A 15,754-nucleotide genomic window follows, 5' to 3' on the forward strand; every position below is an offset into this window, starting at 1 on the left:
CACTGGATTCAGAGTGCTAACCATTACACCATGAAACCTTACCTGGAGCAGCCGTTGCTCACAGGGCCACAAAGACTGTCACCAGTACCAAACTAGTGCTGTTTTTTTCTTTTCCTGCGGCAAGAAACCACACAGGTTCCACCGAGATTCGAACTCAGATCGCTGGATTCAAAGCCCAGAGTGCTGACCATTACGCTCTCCCAACTGAGCTATTTCGGCCACAACAAGCTCCTGCTTAGCAAGCAGGGATTTCAGTGAGATCACCCTACTCTTTGTCACAGGAGAAGAGCAGAGCAGAGATGAGCCCCCAGACAATAAAAACAGCTGGCCAGTACGGGGATCGAACCCGCGACCTTGGCGTTATTAGCACCACGCTCTAACCAGCTGAGCTAACCGGCCTCCCTTCGCCATTTGTCTCTACCCGATTGAATAAAAAACTGCCTCAATGTTAGTGAACGCAACGAAACAACAAAGCTTCACGTTTTATCCCGACCAAGGGCTCGTCCGGGATTTGAACCCGGGACCTCTCGCACCCAAAGCGAGATTCATACCCCTAGACCAACGAGCCTTCCTGTGCTGGGCCGAGAAAAAAGAGCTACTGCAGCATCAATAAAAGAAGGAACATGAACTAACGTGGAAGCAATCAAAGACCTCGAGACAGTGTTAAAGGATAACGAACGCAAGTTGGCCTCTTAACTGACCTAAAAATGTGGCTGTGTCTAACATGTAGAGGGATGTTAGGGAGGACAGCTGAAACTGTCAGATGTCACTTAGACCAGCGGTTCTCAATTCCAGTCCTCGAGCCCCCTGCTCTTCACATTTTGTATGTTTCTCGTATAGCTTCAGACATTTGTTCCATTCAAACGTAAGTGCCCTGAGAAGTGGACATCACATGACATCCCTCCGTGATTCAAGTTCAAAGCGTATGTGTACGTTCAGTTCAAAGTGACTAACACAGAGGTGTACAGAGGTATACAGAGGTATATGATGTCACACTTGTCCATGTGTGAAGACGTTGCGCAGCGCAAATCCGTGAACCAATGTTCCAAAGTGAAGTAAACTTCGACGGATTTCCCCTGCTCAGGGAGTGGGGAGCAATTAACACTGTGTAGGGACCATGTCAATCGCAAGGAGCTCACTTCTAATGAGCTGATTATCCGAATCAGGTGTGCTAACAAAGAGAGACATGCAAAATATGCAGACCTTTGGGGAGCGAGGACTGGAATGGAGAACCGCTTCCTTATTCTTTAAGTCAGTGTGAGAAAAAAGAGGTGAGAAGTTGTCTGCGTGACCCGAGTGATGCAAGGTAGTCTGCATAATACAAGAATCCGCACATGCATACTGGCGTAACAAGACCGAGAAGGTCCTTTAACACAAAAGCTAAATCACTTTGTTAATTCGACAACAATCGCGGCCAGTGCAAAGGTGCAAGCCCAGAGGAGGGACGGCCTCTTTGCATCAAGCCGGTCATTCGCAGCTATGCTCGTCATTCTTGAAAGGCCAGGGGAATTAGCTCAAATGGTAGAGCGCTAGCTGCGCAAAGGAAGGGGTCCAATCTTTGAGCCCCGCCCGCAAGCGAAAAAGACGCAGAACACGTGAAAACGCCGAAAGATTTCCCCTGCTGCAATACTCGGGGTATATTTCTCTTCGTTTTGAAGAGTTTTAATTACATGTGAGACAACTCTACCCTCCGCGGCCTGGATTCGAACCCGTGCTCTCTCGGATGAGCCGTGACGTCATATGTCCTCGACGTGTATTTTTAAGCATGCAATAAACCGAGACTTTTATTTTGTTATCTATGACACAATTGATTGATTTTATATTACATAGATTTGTGTGTGTGTATTATTTAAATGTTTGTGTTTAAATAAAATTAATAAAAAACGTTTCTTCAAATACGTTTTGTGTGTGTGGATATGATTTGATTGATATGATTTAGCAGATTTTTTTTATCTTATCAAAAAAATGTTCTATTAAAATTAGTACAAACACATACTGTACATACACAGAATATAAAAAGCACAATACGAAAGAGTGGGCCCAAGTAATATATACAAAATGTTTTATTAAAATGAACACACACACATACATACACACAATATAAAAAAAAATATGAAAAGAGTGGGCCCATATAATATAAACAATATTTATATATACAGGAAAGATATTATGTACTACTTATATTAAAAAATTTATATGAAAAGAGTGGGCCCATATAATATATACAAAATATACACATTATTTACAATGGAGGCGGAGTTTGTCATTTATTTTGAATGCCGCTGTTCTGCCAACCAATCATCTAAAGTTTTTCCATTAGAGGAGCGTGAGCAAAATGTGGCATTCCCATATCGGCTATGACCAAACTCTTTAGTTTTGGGCTGCCCACATTTGCTGCATGTGTTAAAAGTAACCCCTCGCACATACTTCCTCTTATGGACTCCGCTTTCCGTCTCCAGGGCCCGCCGGCGCCTGTTCCTCTGGGTGTAACGGGACACAGGAGCAGCAGGCACTGGAGCAGGCACTGGAGCAGGCACTGGAGCAGACACTGGAGCAGGCACTGGAGCAGACACTGGAGCAGGCACTGGAGCAGGCACTGGAGCAGACACTGGAGCAGGCACTGGAGCAGGCACTGGAGCAGGCACTGGAGCAGACACTGGAGCAGACACTGGAGCAGACACTGGAGCAGGCACTGGAGCAGGCACTGGAGCAGACACTGGAGCAGGCACTGGAGCAGGCACTGGAGCAGGCACTGGAGCAGACACTGGAGCAGACACTGGAGCAGGCACTGGAGCAGGCACTGGAGCAGGCACTGGAGCAGACACTGGAGCAGGCACTGGAGCAGGCACTGGAGCAGGCACTGGAGCAGGCGGAGCTGGGCCTGGACCGGATGTCAAAGCACCAGCAGATGGAATCACTATTGACACAGTCATGTCTGGGTTAAGCACTAGTGTGCCTAACAGTGACCCAGGTGCTGAAATGGGCTGCACAACTCCTGCTGCTGTGGGGACGGGTGCGATAGGGCACTCCCTTTTGGCAGCAGCGGGCCGGCGACCCGGTCGCAGAATTGGAGCCTGTCCTTCTCGATTTGGCGGAAGGATAAATTGATGTTTTGGGCCTGATGTTGATGGCACGTCATCCAATTTTTCCCTCGGCAGAGGAAGCTGCACATCAGCCACATCTATTGGGTCAGATGGAGTCAGTCCCTGGACGAGGACACTCAATTCCTGATTCTTCTGCTGCCGTTGAAACCTGAAAGTAAATTACTTGTAAAATATATATATATATATATATATATATATATATATATATATATATATATATATATATATATATATATATGTGTGTGTGTGTGTGTGTGTGTGTGTGTGTGTGTGTGTGTGTGTGTGTGTGTGTGTGTGTTTGTGTGTGTGTACAGAAGTATTCAGTTCACTGGAACCAAATAATGTGCCTTGCTTACCACTGAATGAGTGTCCTCTGGTTCAGCTCAAACAGTTGGATCATTGTTTCATCCATCAGCCTTTGATTGTTAAGCACCAGCTCTCGGATGTGGTGGTAATCCGAAAGGATTTTAGACCACTTGGGGGGTGGAAACTCCAGCCTTCTTGGTCGGTGACTTGTGTAAAGCACACAGCTTCATACAAATGGCCTCAACCAAGCGGCTGGTGCTGGGCCACTGTGCTGGACCCCCAGGATGTCCAATCAGACACCGTTTCACACTCTCCACACCCGGTGTGACTCCGGACCGCTTCGGTGCCTTAAAGCGCCCATGTGTCAGCTGAGGCTGATGTCGAGGCTGATAGTTGACCCGCTGTTTATCAACATCAGGGAGAGCGGTCCACAGCTGGATGGCCTCTGTAACCTGCAGGTCGGTGAGGTAAGGAGCCTCACGAAGACCCACCAGGAAACCAGCCAGATCCTGGACCTTGTCCCACCCAGCGATGCCATCAGGTCCAATGACTGCTCCCTAGTAAATGCAGATTAGTGTTAATATACACTTCCAGTCAAAAGCCTTTGAACAGAAATATTTTTGACATTTTTTAAAGAATTCTGCTCAACAAGCCTGCATTTATTTTATTCAAAATACAGCAAAAGCCATTATATTGTGAAATAATTTTAATATTTAAAATAAAAATGCTTTCTATTTGAATATAGTTTAAAGTGTAATTTATTCCTGTGATGCACAGCTGTATTTTCAGCATCATTCCTCCAGTCTTCAGTGTCACATGATCTTCAGAAATTTGTTGTTCTAGAAACCTTTTTTTATTGATATTATTATCAATATTTAAAACAGTTGTGTACATTTTGTTCAAGATTCTTTGATGAATAGAAGGATCCAAGATAAGAATTTATCTGTAATAAAAAGCTTTTTTAATATTATACACTATACCCTTCAAAAGTGTGGAGTCAGAACATTTAAATCATTATATATTTATTATTAAATTATAGAAATTAATACTTTTATTTAGCAAGGACGCATTAAATTGATGATAAAGACATTTATAATCTTACAATATACACTGAACTTTCTATTCATCAAAGAAACCTAAACAAAAATCTCTAGAAGCTATTTTTAACCTTATAATAATAATAATAATAATAAAGTAAAAAAAAAAAACTTGCTTGTAGTGTATGTGGAATAAAACGAGACTGAAACGAAATAAAGCCCTTAGAGTGTCGTACCTGAGCCTCGCCGGAGACACTGCTTCCAGTGTCAGATGTCTGTGACAGCACTGAAGAGGCAGGGGCGAGATGCTGTCCCTCTCCTCCAGATGATGTGGACGGCTCAGCCAGTGATGCTGGGGACTGAGGCAGAGGCAAAGATGAGGGGGTGTTTCTGAGGCAGGGGTCATCCTCATACAGCACTGAAACTGTGATGTCCTCCATGCTCTCTTCCTCAAACCCCTCATCTAGCAGGTCCTGATCATCAACCTCCTCCACCAACCGGTCTTCCTCCTCTGGGTTCTGGAGCACTGGAGTCAGTGTTTTGCCAGTCTGGCTGTAAAGGTACTCGATTCCCAGCAATTCACCTACAATAATAAAATAATAAAAAAAGAAAAAAAGTGTTCTTAATAATTGATCAAGTACATTGGAGGCTCTAATACTCTAATAACTTAATAGAATATTGCAAAAGAAATAATTAAATGTCTTACCTGTATATCAATCAATCAATCAATCACCTTTATTTATATAGTGCTTTAAACAAAATACATTGCGCCAAAGCACTGAACAACATTCATTTGGAAAACAGTGTCTCAATAATGCAAAATGATAGTTAAAGGCAGTTCATCATTGAATTCATTGATGTCATCTCTGTTCAGTTGAAATAGTGTCTGTTTTAATTTGCAATCAAGTCAACGATATCGCTGTAGATGAAGTGACCCCAACTAAGCAAGCCAGAGGCGACAGCGGCAAGGAACCGAAACTCCATCGGTGACAGAATGGAGAAAAAAACCTTGGGAGAAACCAGGCTCAGTTGGGGGGCCAGTTCTCCTCTGACCAGACGAAACCAGTAGTTCAATTCCAGGCTGCAGCAAAGTCAGATTGTGCAGAAGAATCATCTGTTTCCTGTGGTCTTGTCCTGGTGCTCCTCTGAGACAAGGTCTTTACAGGGGATCTGTATCTGGGGCTCTAGTTGTCCTGGTCTCCGCTGTCTTTCAGGGCAGTAGAGGTCCTTTCTAGGTGCTGATCCACCATCTGGTCTGGATACGTACTGGATCCGGGTGACTGCAGTGACCCTCTGATCTGGACACAGACTGGATCTGGTGGCCACGGTGACCTCGGAACAAGAGAGAAACAGACAAATATTAGCGTAGATGCCATTCTTCTAATGATGTAGAAAGTACGGTGTTATGTGAAGTGTTCCGGTTCCAGTTTACCTAATTAATGCAGCCTAAAAATCCTTTAACGGATTTGGATATTAAAAGCATATTAGTATGTTATGTGTATGCCAGGTTAAAGAGATGGGTCTTTAATCTAGATTTAAACTGCAAGAGTGTGTCTGCCTCCCGAACAATGTTAGGTAGGTTATTCCAGAGTTTAGGCGCCAAATAGGAAAAGGATCTGCCGCCCGCAGTTGATTTTGATATTCTAGGTATTATCAAATTGCCTGAGTTTTGAGAACGTAGCGGACGTAGAGGAGTATAATGTAAAAGGAGCTCATTCAAATACTGAGGTGCTAAACCATTCAGGGCTTTATAAGTAATAAGCAATATTTTAAAATCTATACGATGTTTGATAGGGAGCCAGTGCAGTGTGGACAGGACCGGGCTAATATGGTCATACTTCCTGGTTCTAGTAAGAACTCTTGCTGCTGCATTTTGGACTAGCTGTAGTTTGTTTACCAAGCATGCAGAACAACCACCCAATAAAGCATTACAGTAGTCTAACCTTGAAGTCATAAATGCATGGATTAACATTTCTGCATTTGACATTGAGAGCATAGGCCGTAATTTAGATATATTTTTGAGATGGAAAAATGCAGTTTTACAAATGCTAGAAACGTGGCTTTCTAAGGAAAGATTGCGATCAAGTAGCACACCTAGGTTCCTAACTGATGACGAAGAATTGACAGAGCAACCATCAAGTCTTAGACAGTGTTCTAGGTTATTACAAGTAGAGTTTTTAGGCCCTATGATTAACACCTCTGTTTTTTCTGAATTTAGCAGTAAGAAATTACTCGTCATCCAATTTTTTATATCGACTATGCATTCCATTAGTTTTTCAAATTGGTGTGTTTCACCGGGCTGCGAGGAAATATAGAGCTGCGTATCATCAGCATAACAGTGAAAGCTAACACCATGTTTCCTGATGATATCTCCCAAGGGTAACATATAAAGCGTGAAGAGTAGCGGCCCTAGAACTGAGCCTTGAGGTACTCCATACTGCACTTGTGATCGATATGATACATCTTCATTCACTGCTACGAACTGATGGCGGTCATATAAGTACGATTTAAACCATGCTAATGCACTTCCACTGATGCCAACAAAGTGTTCAAGTCTATGCAAAAGAATGTTGTGGTCAATTGTGTCAAACGCAGCACTAAGATCCAATAAAACTAATAGAGAGATACACCCACGATCAGATGATAAGAGCAGATCATTTGTAACTCTAAGGAGAGCAGTTTCAGTACTATGATACGGTCTAAATCCTGACTGGAAATCCTCACATATACCATTTTTCTCTAAGAAGGAATATAATTGTGAGGATACCACCTTTTCTAGTATCTTGGACAGAAAAGGGAGATTCGAGATTGGTCTATAATTAACTAGTTCTCTGGGGTCAAGTTGTGGCTTTTTTATGAGAGGCTTAATAACAGCCAGTTTGAAGGTTTTGGGGACATGTCCTAATAACAATGAGGAATTAATAATAGTCAGAAGAGGACCTATGACTTCTGGAAGCACCTCTTTTAAGAGCTTAGATGGTATAGGGTCTAACATACATGTTGTAAGTTTAGATGATTTAACAAGTTTATACAATTCTTCCTCTCCTATAGTAGAGAATGAGTGGAACTGTTCCTCAGGGGGTCTATAGTGCACTGTCTGATGCGAAACTGTAGCTGACGGCTGAATGGTTGCAATTTTATCTCTAATAGTATCGATTTTAGAAGTAAAGTAGTTCATAAAGTCATTACTGCTGTGGTGTTGGGAAATGTCAACACTTGTTGAGGCTTTATTTTTCGTTAACTTAGCCACTGTATTGAATAAATACCTGGGGTTATGTTTGTTTTCTTCTAAAAGAGAAGAAAAGTAATCAGATCTAGCAGTTTTTAATGCTTTTCGGTAGGATATGCTACTTTCCCGCCAAGCAATACGAAATACCTCTAGTTTTGTTTTCCTCCAGCTGCGCTCCATTTTTCGGGCTGCTCTCTTTAGGGTGCGAGTATGCTCATTATACCATGGTGTCAAACTGTTTTCCTTAACCTTTCTTAAGCGTAAAGGAGCAACTGTATTTAAAGTGCTAGAAAAGAGAGAGTCCATAGTTTCTGTTACATCATCAAGTTGTTCTGAGGTTTTGGATATGCTAAGGAATTTGGATACATCAGGAAGATAACTTAAAAAGCAGTCTTTTGTGGTAGAAGTGATGGTTCTTCGATACTTGTAACAAGAAGTAGAATTTACAATTTTGGCTATATGAAGTTTACACAGAACTAAATAATGATCTGAGATATCATCACTTGGCTGAATAATTTCAACACTATCAACATCAATTCCATGTGACAGTATTAAATCTAGAGTATGATTTCGACAATGAGTAGGTCCTGAAACGTGTTGTCTAACACCAATAGAGTTCAGAATGTCTATAAATGCTGATCCCAATACATCTTTTTCATTATCGACATGGATATTAAAATCACCAACTATTAAGACTTTATCTGCAGCCAGAACTAACTCGGATGTAAAATCACCAAACTCTTTAATAAAGTCTGTATGGTGCCCTGGTGGCCTGTATACAGTAGCCAGTACAAACATAACAGGGGATTTATCATTAACATTGGTTTCTCTGGATAATGTTATATGAAGCACCATTACTTCAAACGAGTTATACTTGAAGCCTGCCCTCTGAGAAATCCTGAAAACGTTATTATAAATTGAAGCAACACCTCCCCCTTTGCCTTTTAGACGCGGCTCGTGTTTATAACAATAATCTTGGGGGGTGGACTCATTTAAAATAATGTAATCATCAGGTTTTAGCCAGGTTTCTGTCAAGCAGAGCACATCTATATTATGATCAGTTATCATATTATTTACAAAAAGTGTTTTCGTAGAAATGGATCTGATATTCAATAAGCCAATCTTTATCATTTGTTTATCCATATTGCATTTGTTTTTTATTTGTTGAACCTCAATTAAATTGTTAACCTTAACTTGGTTTGGACGTTTTTTGTATTTTCTAGTTCGTGGAACAGACACAGTCTCTATAGTGTGATATCTAGGTGAAAGAGTCTCTATGTGCTGAGAATTAACTGACCTCTGTGACGGGAGGCAGCTAGCAGACGGTCGGTTTAGCCAGTCTGTCTGCTTCCTGACCTGGGCCCCAGTTAGTCAAGTATAAACACTAAGACTATTTGCCATATTTCTAGACAGAAGAGTGGCGCCACCCCAGGAGGGATGAAGACCATCTCTTTTAAACAGGTCAGGTCTGCCCCAAAAGCTCGTCCAATTGTCTATATAACCTATGTTATTCTGTGGGCACCACTTAGACATCCAGCCATTGAGTGATGACAATCTGCTATGCATCTCATCACCACGGTAAGCAGGGAGGGGACCAGAGCATATTACAGTGTCTGACATCGTGCTTGCAAGTTCACACACCTCTTTAAAGTTATTTTTAGTGATCTCCGACTGGCGAAGTCGAACATCATTAGCGCCGGCATGAATAACAATCTTACTGTATTTACGTTTAGCATTAGCCAGCACTTTTAAATTTGCCAAGATGTCAGGCGCTCTGGCTCCCGGTAAACATTTGACTATGGTGGCTGGTGTCTCTATATTCACGTTCCGTACAATAGAATCGCCAATAACTAGAGCACTTTCATCAGGTTTCTCAGTGGGTGCATCACTGAGTGGGGAGAACCTGTTTAATGTTTTGATCGGAACAGAAGAGCGGTGTTTTGACCCACGACTACGCTGCCTCACCGTCACCCAGTTGCCCTGCTGCAGGGGCTCTGCTGGAACCGGACAATGTACAGGAATCCCTGAGCTAGACGCATCCAAAGCCATATCTAGAGCCCTAACATTCTTACTGTCCTCAATTAAAGTTTGGATGCGTGTCTCTAATTCTGAAATCTTCTCTGTCAGCCTAACTGTTTCCCTGCATTTATCACATGTGAATCCCTCATCAGCGACAGAGATAGATAAACTGTACATGTGGCAAGAGGTGCAAATAACAATTGTAGGAGAAGCCATTACTCACCGTGCTTGATGAAATATTCTTACTGCGGTTGTTTGATGAACTTGTGGAAAACTGCAGCGTGAGAGAGGAGAGGAGAGGAGAAAAGAAAACGCTAATGACAAGCTAACGAGTGCTAACGCTTTGCAGGTGTGCTGCAGTCACGGAAGCAATATGCTCCAGGAGGGCGATAGCGCTCATCCCAGGGCTTCCCAAAGACTGTTCGGCTAAGCCGGTCCACAGCCTCGCTCATGGCACTGCCATATGTCCGAATGGAGGACGCCCGTTTTATGGCGTCTTCCATTCGGTCATCATTCCAACGCATCAAGCCCTCAAGGAGATAGGCCTGAAAATGCGCATCGCTGGCACTGGTTCCTAAAAGTTAAATAATATCAAATATATAAAATATAAATAAATCAAATATATAATATATAAAAAAGGGTTTTATATGTCACATATGTACAATATATGTACTACACATAAGGTGCTCTGAAGTAATTTGTATACTACATTTAATAGAGTTTTGTAACTATATTAAAAATGATTGTCACTTAGTCATGTGTTACTAGTGACTTGTTAGTAAAGACAGCTTTGTCAATGCTTATGACATTAAAAAGTATAATGTAGAGTCTGACATTTATTAATGCGGCATTACTTTAAAGTGATGGAAGCAGTTACAGTGCTTATATTTTCTACAGAAAAATGAATAATCCATATGCATGTAATACCTGGAATAAAACGGTTCAGGTGGAGGTGGAATGACTCCAAGGAGGTAGAGCCACGAGCACACCTGTAGCAGCACAGCTCCACGCCGCCTTTCTTCAGTGTCCCTGTCTTCATGTACAGCGGAAAGTCCTCTGGGTCTTGGATACACTGGACGTGCTTGCGCTGTTCCTTCCATATCTGCTGGATCCGTTCGTGGTCCAGCAGAGGAACTCCCAGGGTGTCCTTCCCATCCGCACTGTCAAACTGATCAATCAGTGATCCAATCAATCTGGTGGTCTCCTCCACCCCCCTGGTCCTCCTCCGGCAGTGCAGTGCCAACTCCCTCCGGGTAATGCGAGCACTGACCGCCTTTTCTGAGATGTGGCCAGTCTTCTTTGCCGCCAGGTCACCCTCTTTTGCGGAGCGAAGAGCAGCCACATCCTCTGGATCCCACTGAAAGATGCACGTGGACAGACGTGCCATGAAGATCCCATAGAGCGGATGAGCCTCTGTCGTGACACCTGCAGCAAATCGCCGCATGAAGTGCCAGATGTCGAGGCGCACTACAAGCTCATCCCACTCCAAAAACATGGTCTTCACCCGCGATTGGCCGTACTGACTGCAGCAGTCCCTGTCCACGTACATCACTTTTGGGGCTGCCTCTCCTGCCTCTCGGTAGCGTTTCATCAGACCAGCTGCCATGGAGTCCAGTCCATGTCCCTCGGCAGCTGTCAGCACAGAGACAAGGACCTGGCCGTGTTCGTTTCCGACATTTGTGCACCAGGCAGCTGTTCCTGAAGCAGCACCGGCAAGTTTCTTTGTGACCTATTGGGAAAAATAAAAGGGTAAAAAAATGTGCCATATCTGTGCCATATCCGTACCATATCCATATCTGGCAAATTTCTGGATATAAACAGGGCTTTGATACCTTTTTTGTCGAATCCATCTTGAGAACACAGCCAAAGACAGATGTTAATTTGGCCTTGACCTCGTGCAGTCGCCCCAGAACATCCCTGGCATACACGGCTAACAGCCACTTAGGTTTAGGCAAAGCAGGTAAAAGTGGAGGATCAGCAAACACAGGAGGCTGCACAAGGGAGGACCTTGTGAATGGTTCACAGGCAGTCAGGTACTGCAAGACACGCTGTGTCCATGCCTCACTGTGCTGTTCCATCAGCTTCCTGTAAAGCTGAGTCACACTGTTGCCCAGTGTCCTCTCCCTCATCATCCTCAGCACCCGGTTGTCACATGAGTATCTAAGCAAACAACAGTATAATCATGCAAATGCTTTAGCTGGTAAAAAATAACCCACATAAAAGCACCTAATAATGAATGATTGTCATTATGAATTACCTGTATGTCAGCAAAGCTGGAAACTGACTGCGGTGGCCCATATCCAGCTGTCCTAGGATGTCCTCGGACCAGGCAGGATATTTCTTTTTGCAGCGTTTGCACTCCAGATACTCAGTGGCAAGGTCATACCACCCGTCGATGTCCAAGACCTTACGCACGGTACGGTAAATTCCTGCCGCAGTTAGTCTGTGCCTACCACAGTCTGGGCGAACACAGACGAGAGGAAATAACCACATCTTCAGCGGCATCCATAAGAAAAGGGGCCGACAGAAGAAGAGGTCAGGTGAGGCAGGGGGCTGAGTGTTTATTAAAGGGGGCTGAGGAGGATACCACCAAAGTTTCAGCTGGGACACTAGTTCTGGCTTGCCGGTTCGTGGGTTGGCCTTAAACAGTGTGTTCCGGATCCACTCATGCTGGAAAGGTGGAAGTTGATCTTTCCAGTGACTTGGAAGCTCAGCTGGTGGCCGGTGATGTGAAGGAGCTGGTGCCTTGGCAGTTTCCACTGATGGAGATGGAGCAGCACAGTCCTCTGAGTGAACAGTAAAAAAAAAAAACAATAAGGATGACTGTTGCATTTGATAGTAATATGCCATAAATGCAGCGCACAAACAGCCTGCAAAGCACAATTTTTGGACAAGTATTCATAATTATTATGTTATTTTTAGGAACGAGAGTGAAGAAAGTGGTACTAGTGTTAAGGAAGCACATAACCCAGCATACACTTTATTAATTTAAGGAGAATGGAATCAGTGCAGCTGACTGAGAATGAGGATCAGATGGAATGGAGGAAGGAAAATGTGGTGTGATGAATTAAGTGTAAAGCAACGAAGCCCACAGACATGAAGCATACACACAGATAGAGTAAGGAAAAACTGTTCCTCTAATCATTAGAACAATGAATCTCCACCATCCTGTCTGCTCAGGGGGAGATGAAGAGTGAGTGAGAAGAGCAAGCGGTGTGAAAAAGTTATCTAGTGATTATCTAACAACGGGTAAGTTCGGAAACGCAAATAAATACACTGACACCTTTGGACATCCTTACGGTTTTGAAGAAGTGCACTCAAAGAAAGCATCCCGCTTGAGGCATGACATGACATAATTCTGTATTGTAAACAAAAAATATTTTAAAATGTTAATTATTTTCCCCCAAGAAATAACGCTTCTCATTGTGTTTTACAAAACATTCTTGTAATATTTGCATTAGTGTCATATGCCACACCTGTATTTAGCTGTGCTTCACATTGTGATGCAGCAAATACCAGCTCCTCATCGTCATCTTCAGCAGTGGGAACGGACTTGCCTGGAGCACAAATGTTAAAACTATCATTGTGAACAATACACAGAGACAAACATATGTAAGATGGTGCTTACTTACCAGTAGAGAAAAGCTGTATCGGGGTCAAATGTTTGGCTGGGGGTTCTGCTGCTGGAGGAGGTAAACTGGACTGCAATAATGGATCTGGAAACAGCAAGTTGACAAGTTTGCCATAATGATAAATTAATATATGAAGAAATGCTGTAGGTAAAATTCTATATTCACACTCCTACTCACAGGGTTTAGCTGGTGACGTGAGTTTTTTCGCCAGCTGTGAAGGAGACAAATTTTTGCCACGCGCCAACAGCGCTTTCACAGTTGCGGTCTTCTGTACACCAGTTTGGATAGGTGCAGGTGGAGGTGCAGTGGTTGCAGAAGCACTGGAGGTTGCAGCGTGAGGTGCAGGCTGACGTACGCTGGTGACCACAGCAGAAGCCCGTCTTTTCAGGACATATGTCTTGAAAATGGCCATGTTGGTTTTGGGCCTGGCATCTGCCTTAATGAGGTACCTGATGAGGGCTTGAGCCTCCTTGCTCTGGTCCTCATAAACATCTTTCATGGAGCGGCCCTGGAAGTCACCAAACTCCACCATCAAGCAGCCCTGGTCTCCAGTTGCCCGGGCTTCTGCCTGCATTTCCTGCTTCCTCTGATACTTTTCCACTTCTTCTGCCATCTCTCTAATTTGAGAAGTGTACTGTAGGAACAGTTGTTTATTTTGTGACAGGGGTGTTGTCTGCGCTGTCTCAGTGGAAATGCTGAGCACCAAATACACGGCATACCCCAGAGAGTTTTCCAGGAGCCATCTAAATCTCTGGCCCTGGTACTTCCCAAACTGAAGTTTGCAGTGAGCCAGTACTAAAAACTGGTCACTGGGGTCACTGGGGTCTCCACTGTTCCACCTCCACCTCCTCCTTAGGTTTGGCCCTTCCAGACTCCAAATTTTCAAGGCGCTTCGCCTCCGCCGAAGGCGCCATGAGGAGTCGGCTTGATGTTGCCGATTGCCGTTGAAAAGAGGGATATGCATACATTTTCTGAAATGAAAATCAGAAAAAGACTACTATCTTTTGCAATCTGAAAGACACCTGTATGTTAAGTGTGTAACAATAATTTAACAAGCTATGCATAAACTATATTACTGTGGTAATAAACTTGGCCATGACATAAACTGTCCTGAAGATGAGTTTTCTACAAAGGACAGGAATCCCTGACATATAAAATATGTAATGTCAGTATGAAGTCTGAAATTTCCTTTTATTTCCAATGCTTTCATCTTAAACCATGACTACACACACCAGGCTATAAAATATTACATTAAATATATAATACTTCAAAAGTGGTCATCTTACCCCAGGGTTACACCAGGTGCTTTTACCTCTTAAAATCACAGCCATTTTTCAGTGTTTTTAACTTTCTGGTCTACCCAAATTAAAATGAGCACTATTCCCATATACTTTTGCTCATATGGATACATTTGGCCTTTTTTGTTTGTTTTTAGTTAAGACTCTCAATGTTTTATTTATAAAAAAGTCATTATTATATTATTTTAGAAAATATACATTTATTTCTTGGTAAATGCATTTTTCCATATCTCCACAACAATTTGGTAACGATTTTTACAATCAAAATGTGTGTGTGTTATTATGTGTTATAACCAAATGTAAATGTAAATAGTTTAATCGATATTTTCATTCATAGGACCCAGAAACCATGACTTCTTAGACAATACACACATCATTGTTGACAGTAGCATAGCTTAATTAGCTGACGGTCGATCAATTTAACTTATCTGATCATTTATCATGTGAAAAGTTACAGGTTCACAGGTACTGAAGAAAGCATGAACTGTATGCTAGCTAGCTATACTGACACGATTCGTTTTCCAAAAATACACACTGTATATGAACAAATAATGACCAGTTTTCATTGAATGAAGTAATAGCCTTACCTTTAACAAAGATGACAATGACAACGACCGGCGATTGGTCAAAAGGAGGCCACGGGAGAGAAACGCGATTGGAGGAAAGTAATCAACGGAAGAGAAACGCGATTAATCAAAAGTAAGCCACAGGCGAAACGCGATTTGTCAAAAGTAAGCCAGAGGCGAAACGCGATTGGTTCATGTGGGCTTACTTTGGGCTTACTTCGGCTCAGTTGGTGGAAAGCAGTAGGCGTGCGAGAGGTAGCGGGATCGATGCCCGCATTCTCCAAGTTGTCTCATTCCCTTTTACTCACACATCCCTAAATCAGTGGTTTTCAATCCTGTCCTGGAGGCATCCCTGCCCTGCACATTTTGCATTTCCCCTCATCTAACACACCACCCTACTAACAATTTTTGGTTCCCAGAACGTTCTGGGAACGTTAGTTTTTGGTTCCCAAAACGTTCTGGGAACGTTAGTTTTTGGTTCCCAAAACGTTATTTTTTAAGGTTAGTTTTTGGTTAGCCAGGAAAGTTTTCTTTACGGAAATAGAACGTTAGTTTCTGGTTTG

General features: G+C 42.9%; 2 non-coding genes across 2 annotated transcripts; both read right to left on the minus strand.

The window, feature by feature from the left end:
• Positions 1-325: 325 nt before the first annotated feature.
• trnai-aau (transfer RNA isoleucine (anticodon AAU)) lies at positions 326-399 on the minus strand. Its single transcript has one exon. It is a non-coding gene; the product is annotated as a tRNA-Ile (tRNA).
• A 97-nt stretch (positions 400-496) lies between these two features.
• On the minus strand, positions 497-568 carry trnap-ugg (transfer RNA proline (anticodon UGG)). Its single transcript has one exon. It is a non-coding gene; the product is annotated as a tRNA-Pro (tRNA).
• Between the last annotated feature and the right edge of the window lie 15,186 nt (positions 569-15,754).

Source organism: Carassius gibelio, chromosome A23 (assembly GCF_023724105.1).
Source record: "Carassius gibelio isolate Cgi1373 ecotype wild population from Czech Republic chromosome A23, carGib1.2-hapl.c, whole genome shotgun sequence".
Lineage (NCBI taxonomy): Eukaryota > Metazoa > Chordata > Actinopteri > Cypriniformes > Cyprinidae > Carassius > Carassius gibelio.